Raw genomic sequence first — 12,722 nt, forward strand, 5'->3', positions numbered from 1 at the left:
TGTTCAGCTTCTTACTCTGCATTGTGTGTAAAATTGGTTGTAAAGTTAGTGGTCTCTTCCTCTGTGTTGTGTGTAAAATTGGTTGTAAAGTTGGTGGTATTTTCCTCTGCATTGTGTGTAAAATTGGTTGTAAAGTTGGTGGCCTGTTCGTCTGCGTTGTGTGTAAAATTGGTTGTAAACTTGGTGGTCTCTTCCTCTGTGTTGTGTGTAAAATTGGTTGCAAACTTGGTGGTCTCTTCCTCTGTGTTGTGTGTAAAATTGGTTGCAAACTTGGTGGTCTCTTCCTCTGTGTTGTGTGTAAAATTGGTTCTAAAGTTGGCGGTCTCCTCTGCGTCATGCGTAAAATTGGTTGTAAACTTGGTGGTTTCTTACTTTGCATTGTGTGTAAAATTGGTTGCAAACTTGGTGGTCTCTTCCTCTGTGTTGTGTGTAAAATTGGTTGTAAAGTTGGCGGTCTTTTCCTCTGCATTGTGTGTAAAATTGGTTGTAAAGTTGGAGGTCTCTTCATCTACGTTGTGTTTAAAATTGGTTGTAAAGTTGGTGGTCTCTTCGTCTGCGTTGTGTGTAAAATTGGTTGTAAAGTTGGTGGCCTTTTCCTTCGCGCTGTGTGTAAAATTGGTTGTCAAGTGTTCAGTTTCTTACTCTGCATTGTGTGTAAAATTGGTTGTAAAGTTAGTGGTCTCTTCCTCTGTGTTGTGTGTAAAATTGGTTGTAAAGTGGGTGGTCTTTTCCTCTGCATTGTGTGTAAAATTTGTTATAAAGTTGGTTGTCTGTTCGTCTGCGTTGTGTGTAAAATTGGTTGTAAACTTGGTGGTCTCTTCCTCTGTGTTGTGTGTAAAATTGGTTGCAAACTTGGTGGTCTCTTCCTCTGGGTTGTGTGTAAAATTGGTTGTAAAGTTGGCGGTCTCCTCTGTGTTATGCGTAAAATTGGTTGTAAACTTGGTGGTTTCTTACTTTGCATTGTGTGTGAAATTGGTGGCAAACTTGGTGGTCTCTTCCTCTGTGTTGTGTGTAAAATTCGTTGTAAAGTTGGCGGTCTTTTCCTCTGCATTGTGTGTAAAATTGGTTGTTAAGTTGGAGGTCTCTTCATCTACGTTGTGTTTAAAATTTGTTGTAAAGTTGGTGGTCTTTTCCTCTGCATTGTGTGTAAAATTGGTTGTAAAGTTGGTGGTCTGTTCGTCTGCGTTGTGTGTAAAATTGGTTGTAAAGTTGGTGGCCTTTTCCTTCGCGCTGTGTGTAAAATTGGTTGTCAAGTGTTCAGTTTCTTACTCTGCATTGTGTGTAAAATTGGTTGTAAACTTGGTGGTTTCTTACTCTGGTGTGTAAAATTGGTTGCAGACTTGGTGGTCTCTTCCTCTGTGTTGCGTGTCAAATTGGTTGTAAAGTTGGTGGTCTCTTCGTCTGCGTTGTGTGTAAAATTGGTTGTAAAGTTGGTGGCCTTTTCCTTCGCGCTGTGTGTAAAATTGGTTGTCAAGTGTTCAGTTTCTTACTCTGTGTTGTGTGTAAAATTGGTTGTAAAGTTGGTGGTCTTTTCCTCTGCATTGTGTGTAAAATTGGTTGTAAAGTTGGAGGTCTCTTCATCTACGTTGTGTTTAAAATTGGTTGTAAAGTTGGTGGTCTCTTCGTCTGCATTGTGTGTAAAATTGGTTGTAAAGTTGGTGGTCTCTTCCTCTGTGTTGTGTGTAAAATTGGTTTTAAAGTTGGCGGTCTTTTCCTCTGCATTGTGTGTAAAATTGGTTGTAAAGTTGGAGGTCTCTTCACCTACGCTGTGTTTAAAATTGGTTGTAAAGTTGGTGGTCTCTTCGTCTGCGTTGTGTGTAAAATTGGTTGTAAAGTTGGTGGCCTTTTCCTTCGCGCTGTGTGTAAAATTGGTTGTCAAGTGTTCAGTTTCTTACTCTGCATTGTGTGTAAAATTGGTTGTAAAGTTACTGGTCTGTTCGTCTGCGTTGTGTGTAAAATCAGTTGTAAACTTGGTGGTCTCTTCCTCTGTGTTGTGTGTAAAATTGGTTGCAAACTTGGTGGTCTCGTCCTCTGTGTTGTGTGTAAAATTGGTTGTAAACTTGGTGGTTTCTTACTTTGCATTGTGTGTAAAATTGGTTGCAAACTTGGTGGTCTCTTCCTCTGTGTTGTGTGTAAAATTGGTTGTAAAGTTGGCGGTCTTTTCCTCTGCATTGTGTGTAAAATTGGTTGTAAAGTTGGAGGTCTCTTCATCTACGTTGTGTTTAAAATTGGTTGTAAAGTTGGTGGTCTCTTCGTCTGCATTGTGTGTAAAATTGGTTGTAAATTTGGTGGTCTCTTCCTCAGTGTTGTGTGTAAAATTGGTTGTAATGTTGGCGGTCTTTTCCTCTGCATTCTGTGTAAAATTGGTTGTAAAGTTGGTGGTCTTTTCCTCTGCATTGTGCGTAAATTTGGTTGTAAAGTTGGTGGTCTCTTCGTCTGCGTTGTGTGTAAAATTGGTTGTAAAGTTGGTGGCCTTTTCCTTCGCGCTGTGTGTAAAATTGGTTGTCAAGTGTTCAGTTTCTTACTCTGCATTGTGTGTAAAATTGGTTGTAAAGTTGGTGGTCTTTTCCTCTGCATTGTGTGTAAAATTGGTTGTAAAGTTGGTGGTTTGTTCATCTGCGTTGTGTGTAAAATTGGTTGTAAACTTGGTGGTCTCTTCCTCTGTGTTGTGTGTAAAATTGGTTGCAAACTTGGTGGTCTCTTCCTCTGGGTTGTGTGTAAAATTGGTTGTAAAGTTGGCGGTCTTTTCCTCTGCATTGTGTGTAAAATTGGTTGTTAAGTTGGAGGTCTCTTCATCTACGCTGTGTTTAAAATTGGTTGTAGAGTTGGTGGTCTCTTCGTCTGCGTTGTGTGTAAAATTGGTTGTAAAGTTGGTCGTCTTTTCCTCTGCATTGTGTGTAAAATTGGTTGTCAAGTTGGCGGTCTCCTCTGCGTTATGCGTAAAATTGGTTGTAAACTTGGCGATTTCTTACTTTGCATTGTGTGTAAAATTGGTTGCAAACTTGGTGGTCTCTTCCTCTGTGTTGTGTGTAAAATTGGTTGTAAAGTTGGCGGTCTTTTCCTCTGCATTGTGTGTAAAATTGGTTGTAAAGTTGGAGGTCTCTTCATCTACGTTGTGTTTAAAATTGGTTGTAAAATTGGTGGTCTCTTCATCTACGTTGTGTGTAAAATTGGTTGTAAAGTTAATGGCCTCTTCCTTCGCGCTGTGTGTAAAATTGGTTGTCAAGTGTTTGGTTTCTTACTCTGCGTTGTGTGTAAAATTGGTTGTAAAGTTGGTGGTCTCTTCCTCTGCATTGTGTGTAAAATTGGTTGTAAAGTTGGCGGTCTCTTTCTCTGTGTTGTGTGTAAAATTGGTTGTACAGTTGGCGGTCTCTTCCTCTGCATTGTGTGTAAAATTGGTCCAGAACAATGGCAACCTTCTTCTGGAACAGTACCAGTCGGGCACATGTCTCGTTGGTTGTCTCTTCCTCTGTGTTGTGTGGAAAATTGGTTGTAAAGTTGGTGGTCTCTTCCTCTGCGTTGTGTGGAAAATTGGTTATAAGGTTGGTGGTATTTTTCTCTGCATTGTGTGTAAAATTGGTTGTAAAGTTGGTGGTCTCTTCCTCTGTGTTGTGTGTAAAATTGGTTGTAAATTTGGTGGTTTCTTACTCTGGTGTGTAAAATTGGTTGCAGACTTGGTGGTCTCTTCCTCTGTGTTGTGTGTAAAATTGGTTGTAAAGTTGGTGGTCTTTTCCTCTGCATTGTGTTTAAAATTGGTTGTAAAATTGGTGGTCTCTTCATCTACGTTGTGTGTAAAATTGGTTGTAAAGTTAATGGCCTCTTCCTTCGCGCTGTGTGTAAAATTGGTTGTCAAGTGTTCGGTTTCTTACTCTGCGTTGTGTGTAAAATTGGTTGTAAAGTTGGTGGTCTCTTCCTCTGCATTGTGTGTAAAATTGGTTGTAAAGTTGGCGGGCTCTTTCTCTGTGTTGTGTGTAAAATTGGTTGTACAGTTGGCGGTCTCTTCCTCTGCATTGTGTGTAAAATTGGTTGTAAAGTTGGTGGTATCTTCCTCTGCGTTGTGTGTAAAATTGGTCCAGAACAATGGCAACCTTCCTCTGGAACAGAACCAGTCGGGCACATGTCTCGTTGGTTGTCTCTTCCTCTGCGTTGTGTGGAAAATTGGTTGTAAAGTTGGTGGTCTCTTCCTCTCCGTTGTGTGGAAAATTGGTTATAAGGTTGGTGGTATTTTCCTCTGCATTGTGTGTAAAATTGGTTGTAAAGTTGGTGGTCTCTTCCTCTGTGTTGTGTGTAAAATTGGTTGTAAAGTTGGCTGTCTTTTCCTCTGCATTGTGTGTAAAATTGGTTGTAAAGTTGGCTTTCTTCTCTGCGCTGTGTGTAAAATTGGTTGTAAATTTGGTGGTTTCTTACTCTGGTGTGTAAAATTGGTTGCAGACTTGGTGGTGTCTTCCTCTGTGTTGTGTGTAAAATTGGTTGTAAAGTTGGCGGTCTTTTCCTCTGCATTGTGTGTAAATTTTGTTGTAAAGTTGGAGGTCTCTTCATCTATGTTGTGTTTAAAAATTGGTTGTAAAGTTGGTGGTCTCGTCTGCATTGTGTGTAAAATTGGTTGTAAAGTTGGTGGTCTCTTCCTCTGTGTTGTGTGTAAAATTGGTTGTAAAGTTGGCGGTATTTTCCTCTGCATTGTGTGTAAAATTGGTTGTAAAGTTGGTGGCCTTTTCCTTCGCGCTGTGTGTAAAATTGGTTGTCAAGTGTTCAGTTTCTTACTCTGCATTGTGTGTAAAATTGGTTGTAAAGTTAGTGGTCTCTTCCTCTGTGTTGTGTGTAAAATTGGTTGTAAAGTTGGTGGTCTGTTCGTCTGTGTTGTGTGTAAAATCGGTTGTAAACTTGGTGGTCTCTTCCTCTGTGCTGTGTGTAAAATTGGTTGTGAACTTGGTGGTCTCTTCCTCTGTGTTGTGTGTAAAATTGGTTGTAAAGTTGGCGGTCTTTTCCTCTGCATTGTGTGTAAAATTGGTTGTAAAGTTGGAGGTCTCTTCATCTACGTTGTGTTTAAAATTGGTTGTAAAGTTGGTGGTCTCTTCGTCTGCATTGTGTGCAAAATTGGTTGTAAAGTTGGTGGTCTCTTCCTCAGTGTTGTGTGTAAAATTGGTTGTAATGTTGGCGGTCTTTTCCTCTGCATTCTGTGTAAAATTGGTTGTAAAGTTGGAGGTCTCTTCATCTACGTTGTGTTTAAAATTGGTTGTAAAGTTGGTGGTCTCTTCGTCTGTGTTGTGTGTAAAATTGGTTGTAAAGTTGGTGGCCTTTTCCTTCGCGCTGTGTGTAAAATTGGTTGTCAAGTGTTCAGCTTCTTACTCTGCATTGTGTGTAAAATTGGTTGTAAAGTTAGTGGTCTCTTCCTCTGTGTTGTGTGTAAAATTGGTTGTAAAGTTGGTGGTCTTTTCCTCTGCATTGTGTGTAAAATTGGTTGTAAAGTTGGTGGTCTGTTCGTCTGCGTTGTGTAAAATTGGTTGTAAACTTGGTGGTCTCTTCCTCTGTGTTGTGTGTAAAATTGGTTGCAAACTTGGTGGTCTCTTCCTCTGTGTTGTGTGTAAAATTGGTTGCAAACTTGGTGGTCTCTTCCTCTGTGTTGTGTGTAAAATTGGTTGTAAAGTTGGCGGTCTCCTCTGCGTTATGCGTAAAATTGGTTGTAAACTTGGTGGTTTCTTACTTTGCATTGTGTGTAAAATTGGTTGCAAACTTGGTGGTCTCTTCCTCTGTGTTGTGTGTAAAATTGGTTGTAAAGTTGGCGGTCTTTTCCTCTGCATTGTGTGTAAAATTGGTTGTAAAGTTGGAGGTCTCTTCATCTACGTTGTGTTTAAAATTGGTTGTAAAGTTGGTGGTCTCTTCGTCTGCGTTGTGTGTAAAATTGGTTGTAAAGTTGGTGGTCTGTTCGTCTGCGTTGTGTGTAAAATTGGTTGTAAACTTGGTGGTCTCTTCCTCTGTGTTGTGTGTAAAATTGGTTGCAAACTTGGTGGTCTCTTCCTCTGTGTTGTGTGTAAAATTGGTTGCAAACTTGGTGGTCTCTTCCTCTGTGTTGTGTGTAAAATTGGTTGTAAAGTTGGCGGTCTCCTCTGCATTATGCGTAAAATTGGTTGTAAACTTGGTGGTTTCTTACTTTGCATTGTGTGTAAAATTGGTTGCAAACTTGGTGGTCTCTTCCTCTGTGTTGTGTGTAAAATTGGTTGTAAAGTTGGCGGTCTTTTCCTCTGCATTGTGTGTAAAATTGGTTGTAAAGTTGGTCTCTTCATCTACGTTGTGTTTAAAATTGGTTGTAAAGTTGGTGGTCTCTTCGTCTGCGTTGTGTGTAAAATTGGTTGTAAAGTTGGTGGCCTTTTCCTTCGCGCTGTGTGTAAAATTGGTTGTCAAGTGTTCAGTTTCTTACTCTGCATTGTGTGTAAAATTGGTTGTAAAGTTGGAGGTCTCTTCATCTACGTTGTGTGTAAAATTGGTTGTAAACTTGGTGGTCTCTTCCTCTGTGTTGTGTGTAAAATTGGTTGCAAACCTGGTGGTCTCTTCCTCTGGGTTGTGTGTAAAATTGGTTGTAAAGTTGGCGGTCTCCTCTGCGTTATGCGTAAAATTGGTTGTAAACTTGGTGGTTTCTTACTTTGCATTGTGTGTAAAATTGGTGGCAAACTTGGTGGTCTCTTCCTCTGTGTTGTGTGTAAAATTGGTTGTAAAGTTGGCGGTCTTTTCCTCTGCATTGTGTGTAAAATTGGTTGTTAAGTTGGAGGTCTCTTCATCTACGTTGTGTGTAAAATTGGTTGTAAAGTTGGTGGTCTTTTCCTCTGCATTGTGTGTAAAATTGGTTGTAAAGTTGGTGGTCTGTTCGTCTGCGTTGTGTGTAAAATTGGTTGTAAACTTGGTGGTCTCTTCCTCTGTGTTTTGTGTAAAATTGGTTGCAAACTTGGTGGTCTCTTCCTCTGGGTTGTGTGTAAAATTGGTTGTAAAGTTGGCGGTCTCCTCTGCGTTATGAGTAAAATTGGTTGTAAACTTGGTGGTTTCTTACTTTGCATTGTGTGTAAAATTGGTTGCAAACCTGGTGGTCTCTTCCTCTGTGTTGTGTGTAAAATTGGTTGTAAAGTTGGCGGTCTTTTCCTTGTATAGCGGTATAGCTCGGTTGGTAGAGTGGCCGTGCCAGCAACTTGAGGGTTGCAGGTTCGATTCCCGCTTCCGCCATCCTAGTCACTGCCGTCGTGTCCTTGGGCAAGACACTTTACCCACCTGCTCCCAGTGCCACCCACACTGGTTTAAATGTAAATTAGATATTGGGTTTCACTATATAAAGCGCTTTGAGTCATTAGAGAAAAGCGCTATATAAATATAATTCACTTCACTTCACTCTGCATTGTGTGTAAAATTGGTTGTAAAGTTGGAGGTCTCTTCATCTACGTTGTGTTTAAAATTGGTTGTAAAGTTGGTGGTCTTTTCCTCTGCATTGTGTGTAAAATTGGTTGTAAAGTTGGAGGTCTCTTCATCTACGTTGTGTTTAAAATTGGTTGTAAAGTTGGTGGTCTCTTCGTCTGCGTTGTGTGTAAAATTGGTTGTAAAGTGTTCAGTTTCTTACTCTGCATTGTGTGCAAAATTGTTTGTAAAGTTAGTGGTCTCTTCCTCTGTGTTGTGTGTAAAATTGGTTGTAAAGTTGGGGGTCTTTTCCTCTGCATTGTGTGTAAAATTGGTTGTAAAGTTGGCGGTCTTTTCCTCTGCATTGTGTGTAAAATTGGTTGTAAAGTTGAAGGTCTCTTCATCTACGTTGTGTTTAAAATTGGCTGTAAAGTTGGTGGCCTTTTCTTTGGCGCTGTGTGTAAAATTGGTTGTCAAGTGTTCAGTTTCTTACTCTGCATTGTGTGTAAAATTGGTTGTAAAGTTGGTGGTCTGTTCGTCTGCGTTGTGTGTAAAATTGGTTGTAAAGTTGGCGGTCTTTTCCTCTGCATTGTGTGTAAAATTGGTTGTAAAGTTGGAGGTCTCTTCATCTACGTTGTGTTTAAAATTGGTTGTAAAGTTGGTGGTCTCTTCGTCTGCGTTGTGTGTAAAATTGGTTGTAAAGTTGGTGGCCTTTTCTTTCGCGCTGTGTGTAAAATTGGTTGTCAAGTGTTCAGTTTCTTACTCTGCATTGTGTGTAAAATTGGTTGTAAAGTTAGTGGTCTCTTCCTCTGTGTTGTGTGTAAAATTGGTTGTAAAGTTGGAGGTCTCTTCATCTACGTTGTGTTTAAAATTGGTTGTAAAGTTGGTGGTCTCTTCGTCTGCGTTGTGTGTAAAATTGGTTGTAAAGTTGGTGGCCTTTTCTTTCGCGCTGTGTGTAAAATTGGTTGTCAAGTGTTCAGTTTCTCACTCTGCATTGTGTGTAAAATTGGTTGTAAAGTTAGTGGTCTCTTCCTCTGCGTTATGCGTAAAATTGGTTGTAAACTTGGTGGTTTCTTACTTTGCATTGTGTGTAAAATTGGTGGTCTCTTCCTCTGTGTTGTGTGTAAAATTGGTTGTAAAGTTGGCGGTCTTTTCCTCTGCATTGTGTGTAAAATTGGTTGTAAAGTTGGAGGTCTCTTCATCCACGTTGTGTTTAAAATTGGTTGTAAAGTTGGTGGTCTCTTCATCTACGTTGTGTGTAAAATTGGTTGTAAAGTTAATGGCCTCTTCCTTCGCGCTGTGCGTAAAATTGGTTGTCAAGTGTTCGGTTTCTTACTCTGCGTTGTGTGTAAAATTGGTTGTAAAGTTGGTGGTCTCTTCCTCTGCATTGTGTGTAAAATTGGTTGTAAAGTTGGCGGTCTCTTTCTCTGTGTTGTGTGTAAAATTGGTTGTACAGTTGGCGGTCTCTTCCTCTGCATTGTGTGTAAAATTGGTTGTAAAGTTGGTGGTATCTTCCTCTGCGTTGTGTGTAAAATTGGTTGTAAAGTTGGTGGTATCTTCCTCTGCGTTGTGTGTAAAATTGGTTGTAAAGTTGATGGTCTCTTCCTCTGCGTTGTGTGTAAAATTGGTTGTAAAGTTGATGGTCTCTTCCTCTGCGTTGTGTGTAAAATTGGTTGTAAATTTGGCGGTCTCTTTCTCTGTGTTGTGTGTAAAATTGGTTGTAAAATTTGTTGTAAAGTTGGCGGTCTCTTCCTCTGCATTGCGTGTAAAATTGGTTGTTAAGTTGGTGGTCTCTTCCTCTGTATTGTGTGTAAAATTGGTTGCAAAGTTGGAGGTCTCTTGATCTACGTTGTGTTTAAAATTGGTTGTAAAGTTGGTGGTCTCTTCCTCTGTATTGTGTGTAAAATTGGTTGCAAAGTTGGAGGTCTCTTGATCTACGTTGTGTTTAAAATTGGTTGTAAAATTGGTTGTAAAGTTGGCGGTCTCTTCCTCTGCATTGCGTGTAAAATTGGTTGTAAAGTTGGTGGTATCTTCTTCTGCATTGTGTGTAAAATTGGTTGCAAAGTTGGAGGTCTCTTGATCTACGTTGTGTTTAAAATTGGTTGTAAAGTTGGTGGTGTCTTCCTCTGCGTTGTGTGTAAAATTGATTGTTAAGTTGGTGGTGTCTTCCGCTGCGTTGTGTGTAAAAACGGTTGTAAAGTTAGTGGTCTCTTCCTCTGTGTTGTGTGTAAAAGTGGTTGTAAAGTTGGTTGTCTCTTCCTCTGTGTTGTGTGTTAAATTGGTTGTAAATTTGGTGGTTTCTTCCTCTGTGTTGTGTGTAAAAGTGGTTGTAAAGTTGGTGGTCTCTTCCTCTATGTTGTGTGTAAAAGTGGTTGTAAAGTTGGTGGTCTCTTCCTCTGTGTTGTGTGTAAAAGTGGTTGTAAAGTTGGTGGTCTCTTCCTCTGTGTTATGTGTAAAATTGGTTGTAAATTTGGTGGTTTTTTCTTCTGCATTGTGTGTAAAATTGGTTGTAAAGTTGGAGGTCTCTTCATTTACGTTTTGTTTAAAATTGGTTGTAAAGTTGGAGGTCTGTTCATTTACGTTTTGTTTAAAATTGGTTGTAAAGTTGGTGGTGTCTTCGTCTGTGTTGTGTGTAAAATTGGTTGTAAAGTTGGTGGTCTCTTCCTCTGTTGTGTGTAAAATTGGTTGTAAATTTGGTGTTATTTTCCTCTGCATTGTGTGTAAAATTGGTTGTAAAGTTGGAGGTCTCTTCATTTACGTTTTGTTTAAAATTGGTTGTAAAGTTGGTGGTGTCTTCGTCTGTGTTGTGTGTAAAAGTGGTTGTAAAGTTGATGGCCTCTTCCTTTGCGCTGTGTGTAAAATTGGTTGTAAAGTGTGTGGTTTCTTACTCTGCGTTGTGTGTAAAATTGGTTGTAAAGTTGGCGTAAGTGTAATGTAAATATAAGAAAGTACACACCGTACACATTATATAGTTAAGTAATGAGATTGTATAAAAGTTCACACAGTACAAGTTTTCTAGTAAAGTGTAATGTAAATGTAATAAAGTACACACAGTACATATGTTCTGTAGTAATGTGAATGTAACAAAATACACATAGAAGAAATTTAACAAATGTGTTTTGCAGTAAAATTATTTGTGAATTTACGAAAGTACAATTCCAATATAGTAAAGCGAAATGCAAAATGTAAGAACGTACACACAGTACCCGCTTTATTATGTAAGGTGTAATATGAACGAAAGAAAGTGCACAGAGTGCACACAGAACACATTTTGTAGGTAAATGTAATGTAAATATAAGAAAGTACACATGTTTTTGTAGTAAAGTGTAATGTCAATGGAAGAATGTACACACACTACACGTCATGTAGTGTGTGTAATGTAAAATGTAAAAAGTACACATGGTACACCCAGTCAGTAAGTTAACTCTAATGGGAAAGTCAGAAATTAAAGGGGAACATTATCACAATTTCAAAAAGGTTAAAAACAATAAAAATCAGTTCCCAGTGGCTTGTTTTATTTTTCGAAGTTTTAAAAAAATGTTTACACCTCCCGGAATATCCCTAAAAAAAGCTTTAAAGTTCTTGATTTTCGCTATTTGCGATGCGACTGTCCATTTCCCTGTGACGTCATACAGGGCTGCCAATACAAACAACATGGTGGTTACCACAGCAAGATATAGCGACATTAGCTCGGATTCAGACTCGGATTTCAGCGGTTTAAGCGATTCAACAGATTACGCATGTATTGAAACAGATGGTCGGAGTATGGAGGCAGATAGCGAAAACGGAATTGAAGAAGAAATTGAAGCTATTGAGCGAATAGCTATTGACGCTATTCGCCCATAGCATGGGTGTACCTAATGAAGTGGCCCATAGCATGGCTGCCTTATTAGCATCGCCGGTAAAACGTGCGGACCAAATGATCAGGACTTTGGCATCTTGTGACACTGGAGCAACTTAAATCCGTCGATTGGTAAGTGTTTGTTTGGCATTAAATGTGGGTATCTAGTGTCAAATGTACATACAGCTAGCGTAAATAGCATGTTAGCATCGATTAGTGTAGCATGTTAGCATCGATTAGCTGGCAGTCATGCCGTGACCAAATATGTCTGATTAGCACATAAGTCAACAACATCAACAAAACTCACCTTTGTGATTTCGTTGATGTTGCATCTGCAGGTTATCCATACATCTCTGTGCCATGTCTGTCTTAGCATCGCCGGTCAAATGTGCAGACACTCAATGGAGGTCTGGCGGCAGATTTCTTGCCAGTGGTGTTAGTGTTTGTTAGTGTTGTTACACCCTCCGACAACACACCGACCAGGCATGATGTCTCCAAGGTTCCAAAAAATAGTCGAAAAAATGGAAAACAACAGAGCTGAGACCCGGTGTTTGTAATGTTTTGAAAATGAAAATGGCGGCTGTATTAACTCGGTGACGTCACGTTCTGATGTCATCACCACATGAACGATAAACAGAAAGGCGTTTAATTTGCCAAAATCCACCCATTTAGAGTTCGGAAATCGGTTAAAAAAAGTCTTTTTTCTGCAACATCAAGGTATATATTGACGCTTGCATAGGTTTGGTGATTATGTTCCCCTTTAAACACAGTACACACAGTACACGTGTTATGCAGTAAAGTAGAATGTCAATATAAGAAAGTACACACAGTACACGTGTTATGCAGTAAAGTGCAATGTGAAACATGTGTTTCTGGACTGCAGTTGTGTGTGTCTGCTCCTCCCAGACGCGCCCAAAGTGCTGCTGTGTAATGACAGACTGAGTCCCTGAACACAACCCCGCCTAGCGCAGTACTACACACGGCGAGCGAAGTACTCTCTACTCAGCGTGTGGTTTTTTTTTTTTTTTTTTGATTGGATGTTTCCTTGCGTGGAGAAAGTACATGTTCTGTAATAATACACAGCTGTGGAAATTGCAGCTGTGAGAAAAGTAGAAATATACATTCTAAAAATGTTTCTGTCTTAAGAGAGCGGCCTCGCAGTGTTTTAGCGTACAGGACTGTGCAAAAGTCTTGGGTCGCCTTTAAAACATATTTACAGTACAACATTATGCATGATGTTATCATACTGTACATACAAAGGGATGATGACCTAATGCCTCCAGCATGGGTCACCAACCTTTTTGAAACCAAGAGCTACTTCTTGGGTACTGATTAATGCAAAGGGCTACCAGTTTGATACACACTTAAATAAATTGCCAGAAATAGCCAATTTGCCCAATTTACCTTTAACTCTATGTTATTATTAAAAGTTAATGATATTTATATTTTTGATGACAAGTTTTGAATAGGTTAAAATCCAATCTGCACTTTGTTAGAATATATAACA

This window comes from Nerophis ophidion, linkage group LG14 (genome assembly GCF_033978795.1).
Source record: "Nerophis ophidion isolate RoL-2023_Sa linkage group LG14, RoL_Noph_v1.0, whole genome shotgun sequence".
Classification (NCBI taxonomy): Eukaryota; Metazoa; Chordata; class Actinopteri; order Syngnathiformes; family Syngnathidae; genus Nerophis; species Nerophis ophidion.